The 27,913-nt window shown below is 40.4% G+C and overlaps 1 protein-coding gene across 21 annotated transcripts in view; it reads left to right on the forward strand.

The window, feature by feature from the left end:
• Positions 1 to 27,913, forward strand: part of BNC2 (basonuclin zinc finger protein 2) — a 423,886-nt gene that overhangs the window by 356,653 nt on the left and 39,320 nt on the right. The window contains exon 1 of one of the 21 annotated variants that reach the window (XM_067041459.1): positions 19,504 to 19,519. The exons of the other annotated variants lie outside the window; for them this stretch is intronic. The gene's annotated coding sequence lies outside the window, so the exon portion shown is untranslated. Of the gene's footprint in view, positions 1 to 19,503; positions 19,520 to 27,913 lie in introns of those variants that run through there. 21 annotated transcript variants of the gene reach the window in all.

The raw sequence follows: 27,913 nt of genomic DNA on the forward strand, positions 1-27,913 counted from the left end.
TGGGGGGAAAACAACCCTTGTGAATTTAATAGAAAATTAGAAAGCTTTCAAAGAAAAGGCCATTGCTATGGTTTGGGGCTAACCTTACTGAAATTGTTTGTAGTGACACACAGGGAATTATAAGTAAAGGGGAAATCGTGCTTTTCTGTACCATGTGGGATGTGTGCTTTGGTAGGACAAAGACAGAGCCAAAGATAGAGCCATAAATAGTAGTATTGGGTTTTGCTGAATAGAATCACACTGCCTGTCTAAGTACTTTCCAGTATTGAACTCTCTCTTCTAAACTCAAGTCTTGTCCTGTTTCTCCACCTGTGCTATAAAACATCCGTGGAACAAAATGGTTTTCTGGTGGTTTGCTCATGTGTCCACACTGGTCCTGCATTAGGAAAGACCAAACAGGCACGCCAGGAGGAGCAAGAACATTTCATGCAGCTGCTTTCCCTACCAAGGAAGAGCCAGAGAAATGTTTTATTTCTGAATAACCGCCTTCACTTAGGTTTTCGGCTTTGGGGCTTATACAGCAGTAGAAATGTTCCTGGAGTCTCAAGAGTGATGAAGTATTGTTTCTGGAGACAGGGCATCACTTTTTTATCCTAGGATGAGGGTGGGGTTCAGTGCTCTCTTTGGTCTTATTGAATGATATTTTATCAGTCAGACAAAATAATATTCAACGATTAATATCGTTCTGCTAAAACAGTTAAGGATAAAGATTTAATGTTCTCTTTTCAGTGCAGGGCTTGTGGCCACTGTGCAGGACTGTAATAAAAGAGAAACAAATGAGGCAGCTCAAAGTTATGGCTCTCCATGGCTTTTAGGTCTCTCACACATTTTTATAAAACATATATCAGAACTTGTGAATTGTTAAATTGAGTTATTTTTAAATGCAATTGTATTCAGATACAGACCTGAGAGTAACCTGTTAGGTTTCCGTCTTCAGAACAGGCTCTCTCCTGGCTGGCAGACTTCTTGCTGTTATTACATCCTCTGGTCTGGAGATGGGCAAGGACAGTAGACCCACCTGGTCTTCAAGTCCACTGGTGCACCCCCAGCTCAGCCCCGGGCTCCCCTTCTTGCCCTTAGACAAACAGGTAACTGAGTTGCCCATCTTTTTTCTCCTCTGTAAAAGGGGAGTGTGGAAGGTGTCACTTCTGGATTCCCTAGTGGATTTTAAAAGCACAGATGAGATTAAAGATGAACATGAACTTCTCCCATTGCTCCTGTTTAATATTTGTACTTCCTCTAGAAACCCAGGAGAGGTTTAAGGAGCAGGAAGTAAATTTTAGGTCAAGTATTCCAGACCCTGATGTATCATTAAATGTTTGTGGGAATATACTTTTGCCAAAGAGCTGATAATTAGGGTTCGATTAGGGGAGCATCACTCAAATTAATTTTATGAAGAGACTCCTTCACGTAACACTGTCCAACTTTAGTCCTGGCAGGGCAGTAAAATGGATATATATTGGTTTGGGTGTGGGGGAATTAAGATCAAGTGCAGGATGGGCTTCAGCAGTGATTCTTCCTGCCCCAAGCTAGAAAGGTTACCCCAACCTCAAATGAAGGAGGAACACAAAGCCAGGAATGATGTTATCATTGCTACCTTCTAAGTGTTTGGACAGGAGTATCTCTGCTGTCCTAACACTTAGAAGGGGCTGAAATCCAACACTCAGGGCTTTATTTTTGCCCTCGTCTCTTCCTCCCAGGCTGAAATAGCAGCAGCAGAAGAGGCCAGGATCATCCGAAGTAGATGGATCACTCGGGCAGGTTGCTGTGACTTAGTGAAGTTCTTTGCATTAAAACAAACATCCATAAAACACATTAGCTTCCAGCACAGGAGTGGGAACACACAAAGCAGGAAGCCTGCTGGGGCCTTTAGGGAAATCTTGAGTGCTTTGCGCTGATATATTTTCAGAGGGTTTAAACTAGATCAGCTCAAGAGAAGATGGGAACATTCAAGATGGTGGGAAAGCAAAATAGCTCTCTCCTTTTTTCTCTCAATCAGTGGTCTCCCTGGGAAGCCATCACAAGTAAATGTTTTGTTCTGCTGCTGTGTGCGAGTAGGGGATGGGGTAAGTTAGGGATTTCATGGAACATGCTTGCTTTTTTTTTTTTTTTTTTTTTTTTGTAAGCTCCAACTACATGGGATGAGCGCACTGGGGTGTAGGACCGGCCCTGACACACCCTATATGACCCCTTGACTGGGTTAATGCAAAGTTGGTCTCTTGTCAAATTATGCAGAAACTGCAGAAGGCTTGTGCCTTTGAGGTGGATTTGGCCTCTGCATCCAGAATTACCTACAAACGGGTTTTTGAGTAACAGACGCTTAATGAGCATTCCTGACCCAAGTTGACACACCCACAAACTTGGCTAGACAAGACGAACCAGAGCAGGAGGAAAGCCCAGTTAGAGGGAGGTGCGTAGATGTTTCACATACCCAACTGTGAATCGGCTGCTTTTCCCAGCTCAGAACACCTATATTAGGTGTCACCAGGAACAGTCATTCAGACCAAGTCTGAGCTCCCTGGAACTCTTCTCAGTGAAAACAAAGTTATTATGTAGTTTCAGAAAAAAAAAAAAAAAAAAGGAAATTAGAAATACCGCATGTGTGCGTTTGAGGAATTTTTCAGGAGGCTCGGGAGCAATGAGTTCTTCTTTGTTAAGGGATGTTACGAAACCACCTCAGTCCTCTTTGGTACGGTGGTTGTAATTATAACCACAGGGATATTGTGTTCTCAAACAAACAAACACTCAAGCACAGTGATACCAGGTTGCCTGGAGCCAAGCTTCACATGTGTATGCACGTAACAATGCCTCTTAGTAATATCCCCATCACTTGTCATTGGCCTTCCCCTCTCACAGTGGAAATGTCTTTTTAGTCTGTGCGTGGCATATTGCTTTTGTTCATCTTAGGTTCATCGTGTCTGTTTTAAACAATGAGAACATATCGGTCCTCGAGATACAGCACCTGGAACTCAAGGGCTTGATAGGGTGTGCACATGTAGAAGGAAGTGCTCACTTTCAGGAATTTCTTCATGGTGCAGTTGTATGCCATTAGCACAGTGGGAAAGAAGAAAATTAGATCCACTTGCACGCCAGCCAGCTCTGTTTTTAACACGTGATTATTTTATTGGGGTGTACACTAATTAATCCTGAAATAAGATCCTGTGTGACATTCAAAGTTGTGTTGAGTGGCTCCGAGTTTAAATATTTTAGTTTTACAGCTCTGTTATGCTGGCAGCCAACAGTGGTGTCTCAGAGAAGTCAGCATATGAGTCCTGCTTGTGATGACATCTGGAAAGCTTGTTTTATCTATAAGCACAGTTGTAGACAAATGAAAGCAGACAGATGTAAGGCTGGGGTGGCATCTTCGCCTCCAGCACTTTCTAGCTGTACATTTTCCAGTGTGTCAAAAACAGGGAGCTTTTTTTCAGGGGTGGAATAAAAACATTCTGTCACATCCATACCCCAGCTACTGTGCTGCCTTTCCTGAGCTCTGAGGTGTAAAATGGTATGTACTGTTCAAAATTTAGCAACAGCAGGAGATACGAGTTAGGAGGAGGTGCCTGAGTGCAAAGGATACTTGTGAGGCAAAAGAAGGCGAGGTGTCCAGTAAGTTCATTACAACCCCTTTCTCCCAGGAGAGCCGGGAGGAATAAAAGAATTGTCAGAAGGGATGTGGAGTTGCAGGTATATTTCTCACTCTGTCTTTATCTCTTTATCAGTCCCTGTGTGCAGCACCCACTGTATGCAGAGGAGGAGCCTACATTGTAGTTTGTCTGGGTGGGTCAGAAGTAAGCTTTAGGGTGGTGTTGTGCTTGAAGATGAGAACGCAGAAACTGAAAACCAGTGACATCGTGTCTGGTTGTCTTATGAGTTGTTTTGCTCAGGGATCATTCTTCAACAAATATTAAACAAGGACAGTTTGCCTTTTTTTGTTATTGTAGAAATGAGTGTCCCTCAAAATATATATACCTACATGCCTATATATTTGCTGAGATTTGGGTTAAAGCAAAGACTTTTCAAAGTTCCTGACCCCTGGGCTTCCCTGGTGGTGCAGTGATTGAGAGTCCGCCTGCCGATGCAGGGGACGCGGGTTCGTGCCCCGGTCCGGGAAGATCCCACATGCCGCGGAGCCTGCGCGTCCAGAGCCTGTGCTCCGCAACGGGAGAGGCCACAACAGTGAGAGGCCCGCGTACGACAAAAACAAAAAACAAAAAACAAAAAAAAAACCCCAAAGTTCCTGACCCTTCAGCAGCAATAGAATTTACTATATCTGCTGTGGGTGTCAAGTTCATATTTTCATCTCTGGGGACTTACGGCTCCATATTTCATGGTATATACCATATGCACCATATAGCCTTTGCTAATTATTGTTAGATATGTTTTAGTGAAATTTTAGGAAGCCAGATATGTTCTTGTTGAGCATCTGTTTTAAGGGCTGGGTTGCCCACTTGTAGCCAAAAATGCATCACTTCAGAGTATTTGAGGGCAGTAAAATAATGGAAATGAAGGGAACAGTGTGGCCTAAGGAGAAGAAATACCTTCAGGTACTTAGGCCAGGACACAGATCTCTCGCTTCAGCAGCCAGTGTCTTTTTCAGCGGCTCAAGGTGGTTGAAAACATCCTCTTTTTTTCTTTCTTGCTTTCTTTCTAGCAATATGGTTGCATTATGCTATTAACAGGGGAAAACACAGATGTCCATTTCCTGTCCCATTCCCATCACACCATCATCAATCCTTTCAAAGCGCATGGTGCTGAGAGCCACTGAGCCCTGATAAGTGCCTTTGTGTATACAAAATGGCACGTTTTTGTTTTACATGCTGTTAGGCATGGTGGAGAAAATATACGTGTAATCGAAAATGTACAGCAAATTGCCATTTGGACCTGCAAAAACTAAATGGTCCGGTCAGATGGATGGTTGGGATTTTAGTAACACCTGATTGAACTGATGAGCTGGCCAAGGAAAGCTCCTGGACCTTTGCATGACTTTTCACTTAAAGCCACGTGTGGGTCCAGCGACCCCATCGGTGTTCTTAGAGACCCAGTCTGGCCCCAAGGGTCCTGGATTTTTAATGCTGTAGTGGTTGACTCCTCTGAGTTTATTTATATAAATTGGAAGTACAAACGGGAATGAATCTTTTCTTGATTCTTGGCATCCTGGTTTTGCCTGATAATGTTAGGGTTAGAGGTAACAGATTTGTAAGTTATCTGTAGGCCATGGAGTTTAATAACCAGGGACATTTTCATGTTTCATCACCCTTTCAAAACTGATAGCCATAGAGTCAGTCAGTTTTTACGGTTATTTTCCTCAATGTCAGCTTATAATTTAAACTATTAAAATAGAGACCATAATTTCTTCTTGTGTCATTCAGTGGAAGAGGAGCATTTTCCCCCTCTTGGTTTGACCTTCCATAGCTGAAATATTTAGAGTAGTTTTAAAATGTTTGCTAACACTATTGGATTGACATACGATAGCCAGCAGGGACCTTGTGCTGATACCAATTTGATTTGTTGATAAGTTAAACAGTTCTGCTAAATATGCTTTAGTACTATTTAGTCATCTTGAATTAATCAGATATATCCTTTAAGATGCCATCTCCTGGAAGGTTGTGTTTGGTCAAGATTAAAATTATTCTTTTGGCAATATTAAAGCAAAATTATGGCTCCCCTCATGGTGTTAGTAAATATTAATTTTTATTGACATGTGTCGATCTTGTATTATTATCATTATTCTGATTGACAACACTTTTTGGTGCCTACAGTGTGCCACATTGTGCTAAGTGTTTTACACGTGTTTATTGAGTGCTTATTATATTATTACAGGCACTTTGGAACTCTGATTATCCTATATAACTCTCCCGTGAAGTTGGTCCTACTGTTACATTATTACCCCCATTTTGTCAGTGATAACAAACTCAGAGAAGTTAATTAACTTATTCAAGATCACACATGTTCTTTACATATTGTGCTATGTGTGTAGGCATGGATTTCATTTTCAGTGTAAAATATTTACTTTCTGTTCCAAATATATTATAACCAAAGTGTGCCTTGTACATGTATTTTTTTACTCCGAAGCACGTACAAGGCCCATTTTGGTTATAATACTTATTTCATTTATTGATTTCAAAAAAGATGCATTGAAATCCAGCACTGGTTCAATTTTCCAACTGAAAACAACCAGTCAGTTGCTAAGTTGGCAGGAACATCAGTGATGGTACTAACAGAAGTATGAGTTTTCTGTCCGGCATGGAGTTCTCTTGTTTGATAGAGAGGCACTGCAGTGGATTGGTTGGTCAAAGTCTGCAGGGTAGGTTACTGGAGTTTGAATCCCACCTCTGCCACTTAAGAGCTCTGTGACTCTTTGTGCCTTGTCTTTCATACCCTTAAAATGGTGCTGATGATATTAACAGTATGTATTTAATGAACGTATAACATGTATTGAATGTGCTCAAATATGCAAAGCACTTAGACTGATACCTGCCACATAGCAAATAATGTAGGAGTATTAGCTGCTATAATTATTTTTTGGCTGTTATTGTGATAATAACTTAAGCTGACCAATGAGAGATCACAAGCGGCTTGCAAGTAATTTTCAGATTTTTAGAAATATTTGTAAGCTGTCAAAGGTAAGTATTCTTCCAAAGGTTAAGCTATTACAGATAACATTTTACTGTCTTTCTGCCGAACTGTTAAAATAAACAGATAAATAACCTAACAGATATTCTACGAGGAGTGCGTAAAGAAAGAATTTAGAGCTCAAAGGCAAGTAAGATTATATTCGTCTAAATTAAGCATTTGAAATGTTTATATCTATACTTTAAAAATGAGTACTGGGCTTCCCTGGTGGCGCAGTGGTTGAGAGTCCGCCTGCCGATGCAGGGGACACGGGTTCGTGCCCCGGTCCGGGAAGATCCCACATGCTGTGGAGCGGCTGGGCCCGTGAGCCATGGCCGCTGAGCCTGCGCGTCCGGAGCCTGTGCTCCGCAATGGGAGAGGCCACAACAGTGAGAGGCCTGCGTACTGCAAAAAAAAAAAAAAAAATGAGTACTGACCTGGTGATATCAGGAATTTTTTTTTCCCCTGAAGTTGTAAATTATATGACTGTTGTCTCATGCTGATCAATGATACATAAAAATGATCCTTACAAGCAAATATAATAAAATGATAATAGTAGAATTTAGATGGTGGATATATGGATGCTCACTGTTCTACTCTTTCAGCCTTTCTATATGTTTGAAAATTGTTGCAATAAAATATTGGTTGGGGAGACTCTTATACCATTGTTTCTCAATCACTGAAGGGAAAATCAACCTCCCCAAAGCTTGAAACCCTTCCCCAGGCCCTGTGTTCTTTGGCATGATGATAGATGGCAGTCCCAGTGGTGTGGCACACACACAGAAACACACCCTGTGAAATCCCGTTCCAGTCTAACTGGGAGATAGATTTTCCAACTACCAACTTTTTCTTTTTTTTTGAGTCCTTTTGTGTTTGTGTGTGTGTGTGTGTGTGTGTGTGTGTGTGTGAATTGGATTCCCATTTGCATTTTGGTCATCTGCTTAATATCAGTGTCATGCTGCTTTTCCTTAGACAGAACTGGAAGATCTTTGAGAAGGAGCCGAGAACGCAGGGAACCACAAAATGGTTATTTCAATTTAATGATACTCTTACACAATGACATTCCTCTGTAACCTAGCAGAGTTGGCCAGGAGTTTTATGGTTAATGTAGAGGTCACATTTTCTGAAGCTAATAAGCATCTGTACATTAGATGATCTATACTTATTACATCTAACTGTCCTTTCATCTTGTATTCTGTGTTAAAAGATGTTTTGGGGACGAATATTCTGTGTTACGCTCTCACTGTTCGTTGAAGAGGAAGATCAGAAATTAGGTTATAGATGCTGCCGAAGAAGAAGGCAGCATTTGATCACTGTACAGAACTTAAGTATTAAGTTGAAAACATTTGTATTCTGTGTCATTTATGTCATGTGTCTTTTTTTTTTTCTGGTTTGGATTTTTAAAAAAATTTTATACAACTTTTAAAGGTTACTTTCCAGTTACCGTTTTTATAAAATATTGGCTCTATTCCCCATGTCATGTGCCTTTTTAAGAAAAAGTACATTTGCTCCTTAACTACAGAGCTATGGTGATTTTGTAACGGATCCCCTTCTCTGTGCTGCTCAGACCACACCCGGAATCTCGCATTTAATTCTGGGTATCACATTGCACGAAGAGCACTGAGCAATCGAAGCGCAACCACCAAGAGTGACCAGGGTGGTGAAAGGTCTGCAGACAAACCGTTGGCGGATCAATTGAAGACACTGACGGTGACTGGTCCGGAGAAGAGCCTGCCAGAGTAACACCTCCTCCCCATCTGTAAGGGCTTCCACGTGGACCAGGAAGCACACAGACTCGCTCGATGCCTCAGAGGACCGGAATTTATAGGAAGGCAGATTTCAGCTTGGTAGAGGGAAAGAAGCATAGCAGTCAGAGCCATGAAACAATGAAACGCACTGCCTCGCAGGGTAATGAGCCAGATGCAGCTGTTTTTTTTCTGCCAGACACTCCTATCATCTGTTTGCAGGATATGGAAGGACGCAGGGGCCGACCCAAAGCTTCTTCTGAGGAGAACAATACTTTCTGATCACCTACAGAAATATGCGCTAAGAAGTTCAAATAGGGGGGGCACCATACCCCCCACCGAAAAGCAGAGTCACCTCTTTGTTCTGGGCGTCAGTTTTAGAGGAGGAGCTAAAGGAAGTTTCTTTTCAAGTCTACTCTGGAGTTGCCTGTCTTTTGGGGAGCACTTAAGGGAAAGTACATCTTAAGTCAGGATTCTGATATAAAGAAATAAATATATTAGCTTTTTGATTTAAAAGGGGGAAATTCTATCATGTTAAAGCGGAAATGAAAATATATAATATTTATCTTTTCTCCCTGATTATTTTATAAGTTTCATTATTTTAGGATTATAAGGACACAGTCTAGATATATCAAATGACTCCTAATGAAGGCCTTAGTTTTTCAGGATGTTTGGAACTACAAGCAAATCATGCATGCAACATTTTTGTTTCTTTGTGTTGGGGAGATAAGCACAAACAACTAAAACTGTAAAGATAAGATGCTTACCTAACTGATCGAGATAATAATATAAGAATAAGCCCTGTCTTTTTGGAGAAAATGTTGGTTTGAGATTTTTAAATAACTGACTGCCTATCACAGTGAGATGGCCTTGGCTGCTGCTTGTAGGTTTTAAATAAGTCTTGGTTTGTTAAGAAAATTAAGGGGAGGTGGTTTTGTGGTTTTTTAAAAAAAAATTTTTGTCACATTTTCATCAAGATATGTCTGTCTTCAGAAGCAAATACTAGAAACTGAAGGTATGCGAGGCGAGTTCCAAAGCTGTACAACACTTCCACCATTCTTGAAGGAGTGGTCTTTCTCTGTCTTGCCCGTGCCTCTTCCTTTTCCATCCCAGGAGAGCAGTATGGTGGTTTGGGACATTGCTGTGTTTAAGTTCCAGTTGAGTATTGAGGGCCCTCTTGAGGGCTTCAGCTACTTTATCTTTTTTCCAAATCCTGCATTACTTCACATAGTCTTCACTCTGTTCTTTTCCCACTGTAGACACACGTAAACCCCACCAATTGTAAAGTTTTTGTGCATTTCAAAGCCTTTGCTTCTTTATATTTAACCTACGCTTTCAGAAACAGCCACCTCATAACATGAAAGAGCTATGGAAAATAACAGGAACTTGGCGTGTGCGCGCGTGCACATGCGTGCGCGCGCGCACACACACACACACACACACACACAGAGGCAAGGCTTAAAAAATCAGGTATCCTAGGGGACTTCTGGAATTGCTTCCTTGATAAAGTGAGCTTTGAGCAGAGATCTGAAGGATGGGTTGCAGTTCTTGAGGGAACGGTTGTTTACAGACAGGAGAAGCCCGACCTACTGGGGGAACTGGCCCAACTGGAGCATCCCTGGTGCGCTGAGGGGAGACTCGGGGACAGTGTAGGGCCTAGCTTGGAATACACTTGAGTGCCCTACTGCTGTTTTCTTCTGGTCCTCCCAGAACTTGCCTAGGATTATCACCCACAGGGGAGAGAGACCGTGCTGTTTTTATTCTAATGAATCATAATCCTCCATTATTCCAGATGATGGCCACTTCTAGAAGCACTGAAACTAGCAGTGGTGTCAGCATCTCAGCTCTTGGGCAGATCTTTAGGGGGAAGCCCTTTCTTTCAGTTTTTAATGATGGATAAAGCAAAACTATTGCTCATTGGCTTCCCTTCCAGGCTGCCCTGGGTAGGGAGTTGATAGGAGATCTTTTGGACATGGGAATTGCTTCACTGTTGACAGAAAGACATGGTGAATTTGATTAAATTAAATTAGGAGCATGTGTATGCTTGACAAAGTGAGCTAATGAAGGAAAATGCATCAAAAGGATTTATGGTGAATTGATTAAAATTTTTCTCTGCAGAAAGCCCTTCCGGCTTAACGCTTGGAATTAGAAGGCTATCTGTGCTTCTAGGCCCTCCAGGTTCTCACTTGCCTTTACAGTAGGCAGTTTGGGGACTTTTCTTTCCTTTGAGCTGCCGCTCTGTCTGTAGTCTACTCTATCGCAGGCAAAAGTATTCCCAACCTGCAACCTGAATTGCACGGAAGAAAAGAGGATAAAAGACACTATTTGATTTATTAATTTCTAGTGGATTAGAACTACAAATGTTTGCTGTGTTTTTAATTTGAGAAGTAGAGAGAATCACAGCAGCTTTTAATTATGCATTTTGTGTAATGCAGCTCTGAATAGAGCAGAACAAAATTAAAATTGTGGATCAAATACTAAATCTGAGTGGATGCTAAAGTGAGCTGTAGTGTAATGCTAATGGTTTTGCGTCTTCCTGGCATTATGTCAATAATGGCTCTAATCACATTAAGTAGAGAGCCCATTAGCTTTTTCTTTGCAGCAGCATGCACCATAGCAACATACTGTGAGTTCTGAAATAACTTTTGACGTATTTTTAAAAGCACTGCCATGTTCAGGCTAAGAGGCAAGTGCATAACTTGTGCGTGCAGACAGAGTTGTGTTCACAGTGCTGTGTGTGCAGTGATGTTCTTTTGTTAGTTTAGGCATATTAACCGTACCTAACATTGTCTTTGAAAAATGCAACCTAGTACCCTTATCTTCATGAATTTAATAGATTATCTGCTATTTTCGTGAGACTAAAGCATTCATGGAATTTGCCAGGGTATAAAATCAGATCTACTTGTATAGCGTTATACCTAGAGGGACGGAAGCCCTGTTGCTATTTCCTTTCTTTGCTCTGTTCTCAAATAGCATGGCAATTTCTAACATTCCTGTATAGTTCTAGTCGTAGGTTAAAGCTGGAACAGAGAAGTCTGGTTGAGGTTCTTTTGCTTTAATGCCGTTTCAGGTCCGTTTTGGTGGAGTGCTCTGTGCTCCCAAGATGAGCTCATCGTGGGTGTTCTTAGACGGGGAGACTTGTATTAGTATAGTGTGTGAACGGTTCTTTGAGTAGTAACTTGGGAGAAATACTGAATATTTTTAATCTTTCAAACAATTTTAAACTTTTCAGAGAAAGTTTCAACTAAAACTCTTCCGGTTTTCCTGTTCTTGCAATATATGAAAGTAAACCGGGAAGCTGATGAAGGAATTTTCCAAACAGTAGTGTGGCAGAGATACTTTATTCTTAATATGTATATGACCTGATGACTTATCCTTCTCCCCAAACCTTCACCCAGCCAGTATGTATCTGGACAACCGGGCTTATAATATTGAGGGTCCCATCTTTGATGCTTTCTTCTTTCCCATCTCTTCTGTCTGATTGCTTCCCACCCCACAACAAGTTGTTGCTTCTAAATAGACCTGGAACTCATCCCTTCCTCTCCACCCCTCATTGTCTCTTGTCTGTCATGATAATGTTCCTAAATGTTCCTCTTGGTGCTACATTATGAATGACTTTCAAGAAAGCAGCATATAATGATGTGTATGCGGAACTAAGATTTTCCTAAGAGGTGTTCTTTTAAGTTGGGGTGCGTCTTCCTAACTTATATTCAAGTTGCGTAATCAAGGGTAAGCAACATTAAATTTTACTGCTGATCACTGTGCATTCTATTAGTGCGGTTACAAAGTATAATTCTCTTAGAACTTGAAAGCAAGTGCTACTTCATTCAAGAGTTGGGTATCTTGTCTGTTTATCTTTGGTATCAAAGACCCAGAAAATTTGGAGAAACATCACACAGCTTTTAAAATTATTCAGACAAGCCATAGTATCACATGACTGCTCCCCCAAATGGTAAGACATTACTCACTGGATCTTAAGACATTTGAGGTACTTAATCATCATAATACCTTAATGAGATAGTCAGGAATGAAATTTAAATCACTTTAAATTGGGGCAAGGAGAGGTGAAGTGACTGCCCAAGTTTGCTTTGACAGTTGTTGAACTAGGATCAGCTCCAGATATAGTTGCCTTTTTGTTTTTATATGTTAAAGGATATTCCCACTTAATCTTTTAATTCACAAGAGTCAACTTGAGTTCCTTAAAGGAATTCATAAGTGTAGCAGTCTTACCTTTTAAGAGCACTTTCAGGTTTGTTTCTCGTTAGAAGCCCATAAGGGGCAAAAAGGTAGGATCCTCTTCTGAAGATGAGGAATATGACACATGGTTTGTTATGACAGAAGCTACATTTTTCCAAATGTCATTGCATTACATCATGTTGCCAGAATGGCTTACCTTTTCCACAGAGATGCAATGTTAGGTTCCACAGAGATAAGTGCCGTTCCATCTGACTGCACACCGGGAACGTTCCGTCTCACAGCGAGAGGTAGGAGCCATCTGACTTGCCCATCTAGTAACTTGCCCAGCTCCAAGGTGTTCTCCTAGAGGCTGTCCTCCCACAATGTAGTTTCCTTTCTCTCTAGATCTGCCTTGACTATCTGCCACAGCTACAGCTGCCGCCTTTGGGGAGATGACCCACAGCTGATTCCCTTGCGTCTCCCTTCCTTCGGCACCACAGTTCCACATTTTCAAATGTCCATTGACTCAAGGCCTGGTGGCACTATCAGCAAATCCATACCAACATAACTAAAACTGATTTTTTTCTATTTCACCCCCTTTCCTAAGTAGTTATTCCTCATACTACCCACAATTGACCTTTTGTGTATCATTCAGTAGAGCCTCCAAAGGCTGGATTCTATGGTGTGTCTCCTGGTGGTTCCACAGTTTGATAAAACAGTCTTTGCTTCCAAGAGACTTAAACGAAGAAGAAATATAAGATGTGGATCATACTTGTATCTCAGAAGTTTCACTATGTTTGAAGGCTAGAGACTGGTTTAGGGCTGAAGGGATGGGGGACCCAGTCTGGAAGGAGGTAGAAGGTGACTGAACCAGGTGATCTTGTCTGAAGTTCTCTCCTCAAAGAGTGCACAGTTGAGTAAAGGGAAGTAGATACACACAAGAATCTAGGTGACGGTAAAGCAATCGGGACATATTTAGAAAGCTGAGATCTCAGTTTTTCCTAGTTTATATCATTCTCTCTGTCAGACAAATGCAGGGCAGCATTTCCTGTGAGCTATTACCATTTTTTCTATCCACACTCCCCTGTCCCAGCTCACTTATCCCCGCCTCCCCCTTCCTTCCCTCCTTCCCTCCAGGAAGTGGGAGGGGAAGGAAAAGACAGATAGAAAAGGGTTAAGGTTATGTACCCATACTGACCAGAGTTCTTTTCCCTTTTGTGTCAGTGCAGGGCAATATAGTATTTGTTGGGCCTTTAGAATTTATCCTTATAGACCTGAGAGAATCATCGATACGGTATGAACATTCCCTCTTTCAGAGTTTCGTACTCTTGTAAGGTGAATGCAAGATTTACTTCTGATAAGCTAAATTTTGGTCATGCACACTACCTAGGGTGTTAGCGATGTTTAAAATATTAAAAGCACAGACAGAGGTAAAATGTCAAATTCCGGAGTGCATAGGCTGAATAGCTCATAATTAATTTAAAAATGTGGGATTTTTAAGTAGATATACATCCTCTCAGCCAGCATTTTTCATAAGTTTGCTGTGTGCTAAGGGCTTTGGATATAAAGGTAAAAATCACCAGGTTTGTTGACAGAGTTTTTTTGTCACACAAACCAACAGTTTGAGTGCCATATGATACTTGTATTATTGGAAGTGTGGCTGAGTCGAGGGATAAGAGTATGTACTTTGGTGTCAGACTGGGCCTAAATACCTCCCCTACCTTCTGTTAGCCGAGTCACTTGAATAAGATTTTTAACCTTTTCAAGCCTTAGCTTAGAGTTAGTAATAGTAGCTACCTACAACGTGGTAATGGTTGGGGAAATTGTTCAAGATGGCACAGGTACACAGTACCTAGCAGAATACTTGGTGGAAAGCGAATGCTCAGAACAATATTAACTATTGCTACTGCAGTGTTAATAGAAAAAGGAGCCTCTAAGTGTGTCGTGGGCAATCGGGGAAGACTTCACAAAAGAGACAGGTAGCAATTGAAGTGACACTCGAAAAGACAAGACGAGAGTAGGAGTTTCTCGGGAACAAAGTATTCCATTCAGGCTAACAGGACAGCATCCTCTAAAGCATAGAATTGTGAGGAGCCATGGCCTGTTCCAGAAGTTTGTGAATCAGTATTGCTGGAGCATAAAAAGATTCACAGGCAGTAAAGCTGGACAGGTAGCCAGAGGCCAGATCTTAAAGGGCCTTGTACAGAAAAAGGTGTTTTGAGTTTATACTCTGTGCCAGTCATCTGCTGAGTGGCATGCTGGTGGTATAGACATTGAGAAATGGGAAGATAATGATAAATGTCTATATTTTTTTCTCATTTTAAATTTGCCTCATAATATTAATAATATACATATACATTATATAAGGCATTGTGTATTAGTAGAATGGTACATGTAGATAGTTTGAGCATGATATTCAGCCAGTATACAAGTGTGCCCATAATAATTATTTTTCTGGCTGGTGTTTTCTGATCGGTTATGGCAGCTGTTCAGATTGATGGTTGTCCAGCCCTGCCAGTTATTAAAGAGTTTTTGATGTCACTCCTTTAAGTCAGTATACCAGTGTTGGGCTGTGTACTCATGTTCCATTACTGATCATGAGTTTGTGGACCACTGCTCTGGGAGATGGGGAGCCATTGGAGGATTGGGGGTAAGGGAGAGAAATGATTAGAATCATCACGGGGGCAGCATCCTTGAGGGCTGTTAGCATTGAGAAAGGTTAGAGGAAGAGGTATCATCTCCACACTTATTTAGGTCTAAGCACATAGTTCACAGTTGAGGCACAGGTATCAGCTATCTTGATGAATGACTTATGGAAGAAGGAGGACACGATTGGCTTAACTTTTCAAGGGTTGATGCATAGAAAAGATACTGTTCAAATTTTGAAAAACAACATTGCATCATAACGTGTAATGATGTAGTTACAAAACAACAAACCCAGAGACAAAAATTGAAGACTTCTTTCAGAATATTCAGAGAAGAAAAGTAGACATATGGAAGAGAATACAGGCATAGTCTTAAAATAATTTTAATAATTCGAATGGCACAGGCACTGTACAGTAAGAACAGATGTCCAGACGTGGGCAGTCTTAGCATATATCAACTGAACCTTAGTCTGAGGGAAGAAACAAATAAGTAAATATATGAATATTTGAGGGTCTTAAAGCTTTGTTAGCTATAATTAGCCTCTACTCTATGTCCCCTTCCCATTTTTAAACCATTTATCTTTGTTTTCTTCAGTTATGAATTTGGTACTCCAAGGAGGAATTAGGAAATAATCTCCTGTCAGTGACTATATGTAACCCTCATTTGTGACAAATGGGAGTTTAATTCTGATTTTATGAGCACAGTGAAATGGCACTGAGAACGCCTTCCCTTTGTATAGATCACCCCAGGGATTTTGTAGATCTTGTATGCTCACAGTGGCACCTTTTCAATGTGGTCATTGTTCTCTACTTTCCCAAATGATCACAGAAGGTCTTCTCGTTCACTGTGGTTCAATCTCCTGAACGTTCACTTTGCACTTGCCGTGGGATAATTGGTGTTTCCTGTTGCACGTGCTCCTAGCTTCTATCGGTGTGACTGCACACCTTTGGCAACAACCCTCCTTTCCCTGAACCAAAATGGGAGGAGTGATCAGGAAAGGAAGGTTGCTTTCAGGAGTGAAAATGGCGAGAGGCAAGCAGAGCTGTACGAGGAAAGAAACAGGTGAGCTCTGAGTCGGGGGAATGGTCAGTTCAGGAGAAGAGGGAAGATGGGGCTAGAAATTTGGGAGTTAAAAACCAGGACATCACACAAGAGTGGGAGGGAAGAAACTTCCTGCAGGGCCTTTTTGGATCTGAAGCACAGGAGAGAGAGCGCATCAAATAACCTTGAACAAATGGATGAAAACAAAGAACAAAGAGAGGAAGGATGTATTTCTTCTGGCAAAGGAGGTGGATGGTGAAGACCAGGCGCAAGCAGTGGTGGAGCAAATGACCTTGTCTTTGAATCCCCATCACAGACTGAGGACGTGTTCTCTCCCTTCCCCATTTCCAGCGTGAGGGCGAGGGATGATGATGTAGCTGGAAGGCAGATTGAGTCTTTTCTGTCGTACAACTAAAGCGTGAGTTTGCCACTTCCTGTTAGCTTGGATCTTATCAGACGTTAGTAGGGTTTTTTCCTTCACTTTTTTTTTTTTTTTTTTTTTTTTTTTTTTTTTTTTTTTGCGCGGTATGCGGGCCTCTCACCGCCGTGGCCTCTCCCATTGCGGAGCACAGGCTCCGGACGCGCAGGCCCAGCGGCCATGGCTCACGGGCTTAGTTGCTCCACGGCATGTGGGATCTTCCCGGACCAGGGCACGAACCCGTGTCCCCTGCATCGGCAGGCGGACTCTCAACCACTGCGCCACCAGGGAAGCCCTCCTTCACTTTTTTCCGAACTTAGTTTCTGACTCTTTGTGTTAGTCATTTTGCCAACATGAGGCATACGATTTGATCTTCGTTCTCACTGTCCACCAATTTGCACTTACAGGCAAAAATTTAATTCAAACTTTTGAGAGGGTAGAGAAGATACAGGTGTAGGGTAAAAGTAAAAGTTGGGGGCAGAAAGCTCAGGAGGTTGCTCCTGAGTTGTTTTAGGCGGATCACTTTATTAATTCTTAGAATAAAGCCAAATTTCCTTTACATCGCATACCATGTTTCAACAGGCGTGAAGAACATTTTTCTTTGGCCGGTGAATGGAGAAGGTTTGGGGTTATAAAAAATAATAATAATAAAGAATGAGAGTGAAGAGATCTTGGGTTAGCTCAGAGACAGCAGGATGATTTCTGAGGGGGGGGAGCGGGTAGAAGAGCAGTCCACAGACTTGCCGACGGACACTTATTAAATGTTAATAGGAACCGCACATGATGCGAAGCAGGCAGACCTGAATTTATCTTGTAATTGGATGTCTACAACTAGAAGTATGCGAACGAAATCAAGGAGAGGCACTACAAAAATTATTTGCTAGGAAGCAAGAGCAAGATTGTGTTTACTTAACATACCTGGACGAGCACATCCCCAGCATTGGTGAACTGGAAGCCCAGGAGAAGCGAGCGGCCTTCCAGCTCAGTGGCAGGTGGAGGGTGTTAGAAAAGCAATACCTCTTATAGCAGAATAAATTCCCAGGAAGGTTGAGAGCCCCTGACACGGTAGGTATGTAAAACTACCTAGCTGACAATAGGGCCTGTTGCGCTTTTGTAACCTCCTTGAATCACTGGAGCGAGCTGTCCCTGGTGGGGGGCATGTCACTGGGTTCTGTGTCTTGACAGGGAGTCGTACCTGTGACACCTGAAACCGTCTACACTCCCCTGTTTAATCCTGGGTCATTGGAATGCAGGCACAGGATTGAAGCATTTATTCATAGCAGATTAAAAATATAAGCATCTATGAGGCCTCACTTAGGAGACTCATAGAGGATTAATAAAATATTTACAAAGTCACCTATCTGATTGCTTCATTTGTGAAGTATTTGGCTCTCATTGCGTCATAAATCCTCATTCAAGTGGCTTCTCTGTTCTCTGAAGGAACTTCCGTTGTACTGGAGAAGCAGAATCAGATTCCTGCCATACTTTTATTAAAAACAAACAAAGCACATCTGTGTCCTCTGGGTTCTCTGCACACATGTATTCTCTTTTACACACACGCACACACACACACACACACATACACCCAATACCCAAAAAACAGTAAACTAAAAGGGTAAAATAATTGTTTTTTAAAAGGAGTTGTCATTGACTCAGTGAATGATATTCACTTGAAAAGTATTCAGAAAAGATCCTATTATTACAGTAAGAATCTTATCTCTGCATGTTTTACATGGCACCTGTAACCAAGAGAATCTTAAGCTGATCAAAGTAGATTTTCCAGTAAAGACTATTAATATAATTTATGAAAATTTAACCTTTGTGACAAGTGACTGTTGTGTCACTTATTGTTTATTATTATATATGCAGTCTCAGCAGATCATATTGTACAGATTTCTAGATGGAAGGTCAAGATTTCAGTTAATCCTTGGATTTATGTGAAAGCTAAAAGTATATCTATGAGCAAGCATTTCCTGAGTGCCTGCAGTGTGCCTCGGAATTTGGCAAGGCCTGTCATAAGTATTTGTACGTCACTTAATTCAACCCTAATAATGACTGATAATCCTAAGGATAACAGTAAAAGTCAGGTATTACTGTCTCGTTTCCTAGCTGGGAAACTGAGGCTTATTGTGGTCACAGCTAGTAAGGAAAAGGCTTGGTACTGGAGCACAGACTTGTGGCTTCACACTCTTATTTATTTATCTTATTTTATTTGATACGATTTGTTTTTCCACTCCATTCTGCCTCCCCTTACTTCTGTGGAGAGGGTATTTTAGGATTGTTAGAACCAGAGCTTATCCTTTTTTTTCCTTGAGAGTCAACGATCTTTTGTGCTCTTTTTTAGAATTTCCCTTCCATTGTAAGCTATGGCTCCTTTTTTTTTTTTTTTTTTTTTATCGAATAAGAAACATTTTATTTTGGATGAAGAATATCTAAACATTGCCACCTAACTATTTGCATTTCTTTGAGTCTATGGCTCCTTTTTAAACTGTGACTTCTGTGATACAGCTTGGAGTTGGCCTCTTGTTTGGTGTTATTAACTTTAATAAAATATTTATTTGATGATTAAAAATTTTGCCAGAAATCCATATTAAAATGTTCTTGAAGGCTAAAAAATATTTATCTGGCAACAGTCCATTCCGTATATAATGGAAATATTTTTACCCTATTTCCTCTCCTTTTCTTTCTCAAAGCCCTTACAGAAAGGGATAATGGAGCTGGCAGCTGTGGCCATAGGAAGTCTGTGGTTTATGTATGTGAAAGATATATGCCAGAATATATGCATTTGCCATGATTTTTTTTTTTTTATTGTGGATAGGTGCAGAAGCCTCAACTTTCCAGTTGTCTTCCTTGTGATTAATTGGGCTTTGTTCTCTCCCATGTAAGATCTAAAAACCAGCCTCCGTCTTTGCTGAACGTCAGTGCAGCTGCTGTTTGCGTGCTGTTTGCTTTGTTGCTATGTGTGTGGGTGCCTCCGGCCCAGGTCCCGAGTCTCCCTTCTTGTGCCGCGTGTTGCCTGTGCTTCTGTGGAGAATGGTAATGGTCTCGGATCAGGGACTTTTACACATAGGTGTGTTCTTCCTTGTTGGCTTGGAGTGATCAAAGACCTCCATGTTTCGTTTTGCCCAGAGCCTCACATGGCACCTGCTATCTTCAGTAAAATCCATTGCAGAGAGTTTTACCCTCAAGCCACAGAAAACAAATCCAGCACCTGTGGCCTGAGAGCATTACTTACAAAGGCTGGGAAACTCCCAGAATGTTGTTTATGAAGCACACCCTCAGTCAGGACTCCAGGCGTTGCTGTGTCTCTTGCTTCTTTTCTAGCTACTTGTGAGCATCAGACCCTTTTGCGGAAGGAGGGAGGTCGTGTTGTAGAACACGATCACACACGTCAGGACAAATGCTACTTCATGACACTGAACTCTGAGTAGTATCCTGGGGGAAGAAGGAGATACATGCATATGGGTATATTTTGCCTTCCATTTAACTCTCTAGTTGTTTTTTTTTTCCCATTACTTCAATAAGGATTTCTGTCTTGATGAGTGGTGTTATTCACAAGAGACTAAGGTTTCTGCACTTGCCTTGCGCGTGTGACGTGGAGGGCATGTGTTTTCTTTTGCCATATCCCCACTCAGCAGGAGTGCTCTTACCAGAACTAGGAAACTCAACAGAAGGACGGTGCATGTATTTGCTCGATGTTCTCCCCTTGCTCTGGACTTGAGTTGCAATGCGGTTTCCAACCCTCATGCGTGCACTGAGTGACAGGGTTACTAAGGGAGCTAACGCAGGTAAAGTGCTTTTTCCCTTAGTGCTTAGCACATAGTGAGTGCTTAGTGAACAGTGGTCATTACTTTTCATTGAAGCCAAGTCCACATCACACCTCTCTCTTTAATGCAGATTTCTGAGAGCCCTTTAGTTAGATCTGAGGGTCAACCTCTACCTTGTGAGAGTGCTTTAGGAAATGTGACTTGAAATTAGAATTTTATTTTGTATACTTTCACATAGAGTCGGTGGATTGGTTTGAAACCAAAATGCTATATTGATTTCCTTTTCCTAAGTTATCTTCTATTTCTAGGAGATTTCCATAAATAAGTTGGACATCATGTTGGTAGTCTAAGAACTGACGAGCCAGTTGTAGACAACAATGAAGACTCTTCTCCCTATTTTAATATAAAAATCAAAACCAAGAGATTTGTAAACATCCCCATACTGATTTTTGTTATTAGAAGTGAATGTTGAAAGCACCCACAAAAGCTGCTTTTCCGGCCTCTACTGGACCAGAGGCCTCTTTTGGGGAACCGTTAGTTGCATCTTCTAATAAATAACATTTGATACAGTAAATACTCATTTGAATGGATGTTCTCTAAAGGAAGTGAAGCTAACATAGTCCCTTGGCTTCTATGAACCTCATGAATCTCATGTATGTATTAGTCTATTAATAGGCTTCTATTAATCTCATGTATGTATTATTGTGCAATTTATAATGGTAGGGGTGTTTTCCTCTTAGGTACAAATCATGTTTTCAGTAGTGTCTTTTGACTCAACTTAACTTGACACTACAGAGGGCACCAGTAAATCACACATCCCTGTGTGCAAATAAAGACGGACATCTCCCTGTCTCCCACCTGTACGCCCTTTCCTGGATCAAGTATCAGAGCTGAGCTTGTGGCCATCTAGGACCACAATCCTTGAATCCGTTTTTGTGTGGGATGGCAGTTGGGAGTACAGATCTGAAACAATGGTGGATCTGAAACAGTGATGGGTAGGTGTGCAGAAAAGTGTTAACATAGCAGGCCTGAGGCTGCTGTCTTTAGAAAGGCCTGCTTACAAGATTGGCCCTTCACTGGCATCTAGGAACTTGGATCTGGAGAGTGTTCCCACCATTCCATAATTGATGAGTAGCTCACTGTTCCAAGCTGCTTGTGCAAAGAATATGGTTTCTGCTGAACACTCGCTTTCCTCCTGGGAGTCTGGAATTTTGGCTTTCGGTACATGCTCGGCAAAGGGGGCCCATGTGACCAACCCCCAGTGAAAACCACGGCTACTGAGTTGCTAAGGAGCTTCCCTTGTAGACAGCACTTTACATGTGTTGTCACAATTCAGTGCTGTAGAAATTAAGTGCATCCTGTGTGACTCCTTGTGGGGAGGACTCTTTGAAGGATGCTCTTGGTTTCTTCTGGACTTTGCCCCATGCCCTTTTCCCTTTGCTGATTTTGCTTTGTGTCCTTTCACTCTGTAATAAATTTTAGCTGTGAGCATGATTATATGCCAAGTCCTGTGAGTCTTACTGATCCTGGGGTTAACATTGGGAACCCCCCCCGAAACAGTTGTTAAAACCTAACCTTTGTAGGATTCCATACAAGGAGGAAGGCAGGAGGCCTGAAAGTGTGCCTGAAGATTTGCCTTATGGATACTCCCACTCTGTATCATTTTCTTCCTAAGCACTACTTCATTTTGGTGTTGAGCTTAGTAAATATGTTTAGACTATACTATAATTAGGTGGGCACATCTGGCACATTCAGATATCAATGTGAATTCATTCCTTGTTCCTTGCTGCCTTGGAACTGAGGTGTAAAGGAGAGAGACTTAACAGAACGCCTTTTCTTTCTCTCTTACACACATGCACACATTTTCCCCATTACCTCCTCTTCTAATAATCGGAAATCAGTGCTAACTGGAATTCTCCTCATTGATGGAATACAGTGGCAGTCAGCCCTCATTTGGAAATGCTTTCTGAGTTAGCAAAATAAAATAACAAAAATTACCTTCAATTAGGGTTAATTTTGGGGGGTGTTATTACCCTATTCCACTTCTTAGATGTTTATCTAGAATCTGCCTTTCCTCACTACACCAACAAGAGAATTTGCCAGAGTTTTTAATCTCTCTCTCCATTTGGAAGAATTCTTTACTTGCTTCCTCACTGGGAAATGAAGGTGAAATAGAAGTGCTGCTGAGAAATAATCACTCAGGAGAGCATTTGGGGAGAAAGTACAAGCTGGCCTGGTCGTGCTCTCCTTTGCTGGCAAGAGTTTACATACACTTTACCTTTTGGTCTGGTAGGGTAACCTCTATGCATTACTCCTGAGACACGTGAGCATAAGCAAATAGAGCGTGTAAATTTACAGACAGTGTCTATTTTAGACTTCATGAAAATAGACACTGAAGGAGAGGATGGGTGAGATGACACAAATCTTGTTTCCTGCCTTGATAGGTGACTCCATAAAAAGTAAAAAATGAAATGTTGTGTGCATTCTCTCCATGAATAAAATTTTTATCTTTATTAAAGTGACTTAATTCCTTTATGATTTTTATTTAATACTATCTTATCTTTCTCAAATAACCATAAGTAAATAGTGCTCCTGGTGATTTAGAAAATCAACAAACAGTTGATTTTCTTAAAAGGGGGCTTGAACTGTTTTATTGCACGTTGGTTCATGGAGAGAAGCAGTTCGCTAGTTGTAAAAGTCAGTACATTTCTAAGACAAGTCATTCCTTTGATATTCTGTGGAACCATTACAGCCACTGTTTAGAAGTAACAAATGATAATAGGTATGAAAAGTAAAATAAGTGCAAGTCTTTTATTTTATTTTTTTAATTAAAAAATACTTTAATATATATTAAATGTTTGAAGTTCTAACCGTTTATCTTTTTAAATTTTTATTTAATATTGGAGGATAATTAATTTACAATGTGTTAGTTTCAAGTGTACAGCAAAGTGATTCAGTTATACCTATACATACATCCATTCTTTTCCCGATTATCTTCCCATATAGATTATTACAGAATATTGTGTAGAGTTCCCTGTGCTATACAGTAGGTCCTTGTTGATTATCTATCTATCTATCTATATATATATCTATATATATATATATATAGATATATATATATATATATAGTAGTGTATATATGTAATCGCAAACTCCTGATTTATCCCTCCCCCTAACCTTTCCCCTCTGGTAACCATAGTTTGTTTTTGCAGTCTGTGAGTCTGTTTCTATTTTGTAAATAAGTTCATTTTGTATCATTTTCTTAGATTCCACATATAAGTGATATCATACAATATTTCTCTTTCTCTGTCTGACTTACTTCACTTAGTATGATAATCTCCAGGTCCATCCATGTTGCTGCAAATGGCATTATTTCATTCTTTTTAATGGATGGGAAGTATTCCATTATATATATGTACCACATCTTTATCCATTCCTATGTTGATGAGCATTGAGGTGAATAAAAGCTTCCATGTCTTAGATATCGTAAACAGTGCTTCAGTGAACATTGGGGTGCGTGTATCTTTTCAAATTACGTTTTTCTCCAGATATATGCCCAGGAGTGGGATTGCTGGATCATATGGTAGTTCTATTTCTAGTTTTTTAAGGAACCCCCATACTGTTCTCCATAGTAATTGTACCAATTTACATTCCTACAAGCAGTGTAGGATGGTTCCCTTTTCTCCACACCCTCTCCAGCGTTTATTGTTTGTAGACTTTAATGATGGCCATTCTGACTGGTGTGAGGTGATACCTCATGTAGTTTTGATTTGCATTTCTCTAATAATTAGCAATGTTGAGCATCTTTTCATGTGCCTACTGGCCATCTGTAAGTCTTCTTTGGAGAAATATCTGTTTAGATCTTCTGCCCATTTTTTGATTGGGTTGTTTGTTTTTTTGACATAGAGCTGCATGAGCTGTTTGTATATTTTGGAGATTAATCCCTTGTCTGTTGCATCGTTTGCAAATATTTTCTCCCATTCTGTGCGTTGTCTTTTTGTTTTGTTTATGGTTTCCTTTGCTGTGCAAAACTTTTTAAGTTTAATTACGTCCCTTTCGTTTATTTTTGTTTTTATTTTCATTACTCTAGGAGGTGGATCCAAAAAGATATTGCTGCGATTTATGTCAGAGAGGGTTCTGCCTACGTTTGCTTCTAAGAGTTTTATAGTATCCGGTCTTACATTTAGGTCTTTGATCCATTTTGAGTTTATTTCCGTGTATGGTGTTAGAGAATGTTCAAATTTCATTCCTTTACATGTAGCTGTCCAGTTTTCCCAGCACCACTTATTGAAGAAACCATCTTTTCTCCGTTATATAGTCTTGCCTCCTTTGTTGTAGATTAATTGACCATAGGTGCATGGGCTTATTTCTGGGCTTTGTGTCCTGTTCCATCGATCTAGATTTCTGTTTTTGTGCCAGTACCATACTGTTTTGATGAATGTAGTTTTGTAGTATAGTCTGAAGTAAGGGACCCTGATTCCTCCAGCTCCATTTTTCTTTCTTAGGATTGCTTTGACTACTCGGGGTCTTTTGTGTTTCCATACAAATTAAAATTTTTTTTCAATAAAAGTAGAAATGAAAGCCTTTTATATTTTTAACTTAGACTAGCTGTAAAGACATTCAGTAATATTCTTTTTAAATACATTTCATGTTACTTCATCCACATCCATTTTCTATGCTTTTTTTCTCCCTATTCTGTATTTTTGGTACACATCTAGAGTTCCCTATTAGGAATTCAACTGATATATTCAAAATTGACTACTCCAGTCTCTACTGTCATATACCTAGGTAATAATTTGCTCTTTGCCATTTTAGTTTTACCAAATCTTTATAAAAGAGACTTCTCTCCTACTCCTTTCCTCTACCATATCTGCTCATGCTGATATTCCTCAAACCCTGGCCAGAATGCAACTACTTACTATTTCAATTAACTTGTTTTAAATGTTCTAATAATTCAGTTTTAACATTGAGTAATTCATTGTTGGCCGCAAGTGGAAATTGCTTCTAGTCTGTCAAATTTTAAATGTATATTCATATTCTGTATTTGCATTTTGAGCTCTCTTTCCAATACTTAGTTCCTCATCCCTAAATTTCTTTTTTTTCCCCTCCTAGCTCACTTTCCTATGACAGTCACTCTTTTTCTGTATTGTCATTCCCTTTTGCATTTTAAAAAATTTAAGTTTTTGTCCCTAAGCCTGTAAATAATCTGGTGATAAAGTGAACTCAGAAGCATAGGCCCAACCAAGGTCTCAAAATATTTTGAGAAAAATGAATTTTTTACTTCTATTAGAAAATATTCATATCTTTATTTCTTAAGTACATAGTATAAAACTTCTGGATATCTGCCTTTGCACGTGTGACTGCCTGACCAGGTGTTGGACAACTTAGGTTTTGGACTCATACTGACTATTTTAGATAGCTAGTAAGCATCTGTCTAAAGATAGTGGGTTTATAGAAATGACAAGTGGTCAGTTGTCAACAGAAATGAATTAAGTATAAAGCCAACATACTTTGTTTAAAATGTGCAAGGCACAACCCTAGTTGCTATAGGGGTATAAAGATGAGTGTTCAGGAGCCTTTATACTCAAGGGTCTGGTTACACTGTAAGGGATTATCCGAGATTGCACGTTACTGATATATTGTAAAATGGAATATGGCAAAAAAAAAAAAAAATCACATGAAAAGCAGATGGGAATTCTGGATAGATCACAGGATTTATGATAGAAGTAATCGTTGAAAAGAGGGCCTTGGATGATAATGGGCCCCCAGAAAATTGATGACAGCCTTCCAAGTGGAAGGGACGGAATAAACAAAAATGTGGTGTGGTGAGAAAGTGTCGTGTGTTCACTGACAGCTGACTTGTCCAGTTCCAATGGCAGTGTGCACAAGAGAAGTAAGACTTAAGAGCTAGATTAGGGCAGTTCTTGAATACCAGTGTGAAGAATTTATGGTTAAATCATTTAGCAGAGGGGAGCCACTGAAGTTTAGTTTGGAGGGAGAGGTTGTAATATGACCAGAGGTGAACTTTAGGGAAAGCAACTTGACATCAGAATGTAGTCAAAATGTAAGTGAGATGAAAAGAATAAATGGGAAGAATGAGGGAGGAATGACTAAAATAATCCAGTTAGGAAGTAATATGGGACATTACTTAAGCTTGTGAGAATAGGTATTAAAGAGACAGGTATGTGATGGGACAGTTGAGTTATCCAAGCCTGGATTTCAGTTCAGAGAGAACAGTGGGAAAAGAGAAAACAGGAAAGGCCCTGACATGGAGGCTTGCATGGGGGCGGCAAACAAAAGTGCCTTCTGTGCAAGGCATTTCAGTGTAGTCCTGGACTCAGATCGCTGGTTGGAATTCTGGCTCCAGAAATTACTAGGTTTATAACCTTAGGCAAATTAATGAAGTTTGATGTGCCTCAATTTCTCCATCTGTAAAGTGGATTTGGTAATAGTACCTCAAACCTGATTTGAGTGTAGATGAACATAATACATATATGTTAACTAGATTCCCCCCAACTCATTGTAAGGGCTCAACAAAGTGTAGGCATTATTATTTTCCTTTAACCCTCAGAACTCTAGCAGCTAGCTATTTTTACCCATTTCATATGTGAGAAAACCAAGCCCAGAGACTACAGTTGACCCTTGAACTCTAGTATACTGACTACAGTTGACCCACAGGTTCGAACTGCGTGGGTCCACTTACACTTGGATTTTTTTCAATAGTAAATACAACAGTACTACATATTCCAGAGTTTGTTGAATACTTAGATGTGGAGCCACGGATATGGAACCAAACCTCCTATATGGAGGGCTACCTATAAGCTATACACCAATTTTCGACTATTCAGAAGGTCAGCGCCCCTAACCCCATTGTTCAAGGGTCAACTGTGTATTATTTAAAGCAGTCTCAGAGCCTGAAAATAACATTTTCAGTTAAAAAAAAAATTGGCCTCCATGCCTTTGTGTGTTTCAGATTTTATTTTGTTTTCAGAATTCAGAGGACAGTTCTTCTTGAGCAGCTGGGTCTACAGGCAGAATCCCTAAGGAAACCCTCAGACTTGACGTTTTCCTTAGAAAAGTGATAGAGCAGATGCAGGCCAGAGATGAGAAAGAGCAGGATTGATGGGAAGAGCCGATGAGGATTCAAGAATTAATAAGTGTAAAGTTATTTTCAGCAGATAAAATGAAGGAAGGAAGGATGTGCATGCACACACGTCTGTAACTGTGGTGGTTTGTCATTTATGTGTCAAAATTAAACTAATTTAATGCATGTCTTCACCCTGTAGGCAAATACACAGTGCTGACCATGTGCAGGACGCTGTTGCATTTGCTTTCTAGTTTTTTGTATACCAGGATTTAACTTTGATCCCCAAAATGACCAACATAAATGTGATGTCATGCCAAAAGCATTTTTCAAGAGCATTAGATAATTTTCTGGTACTTGGAGAGAGAGAGAGAGAGAGAGAGAGAGAGGAAAAAAAAATACACACACACACACACACACACAC

Source organism: Kogia breviceps, chromosome 8 (assembly GCF_026419965.1).
Source record: "Kogia breviceps isolate mKogBre1 chromosome 8, mKogBre1 haplotype 1, whole genome shotgun sequence".
In the NCBI taxonomy this organism is placed as follows: Eukaryota; Metazoa; Chordata; class Mammalia; order Artiodactyla; family Physeteridae; genus Kogia; species Kogia breviceps.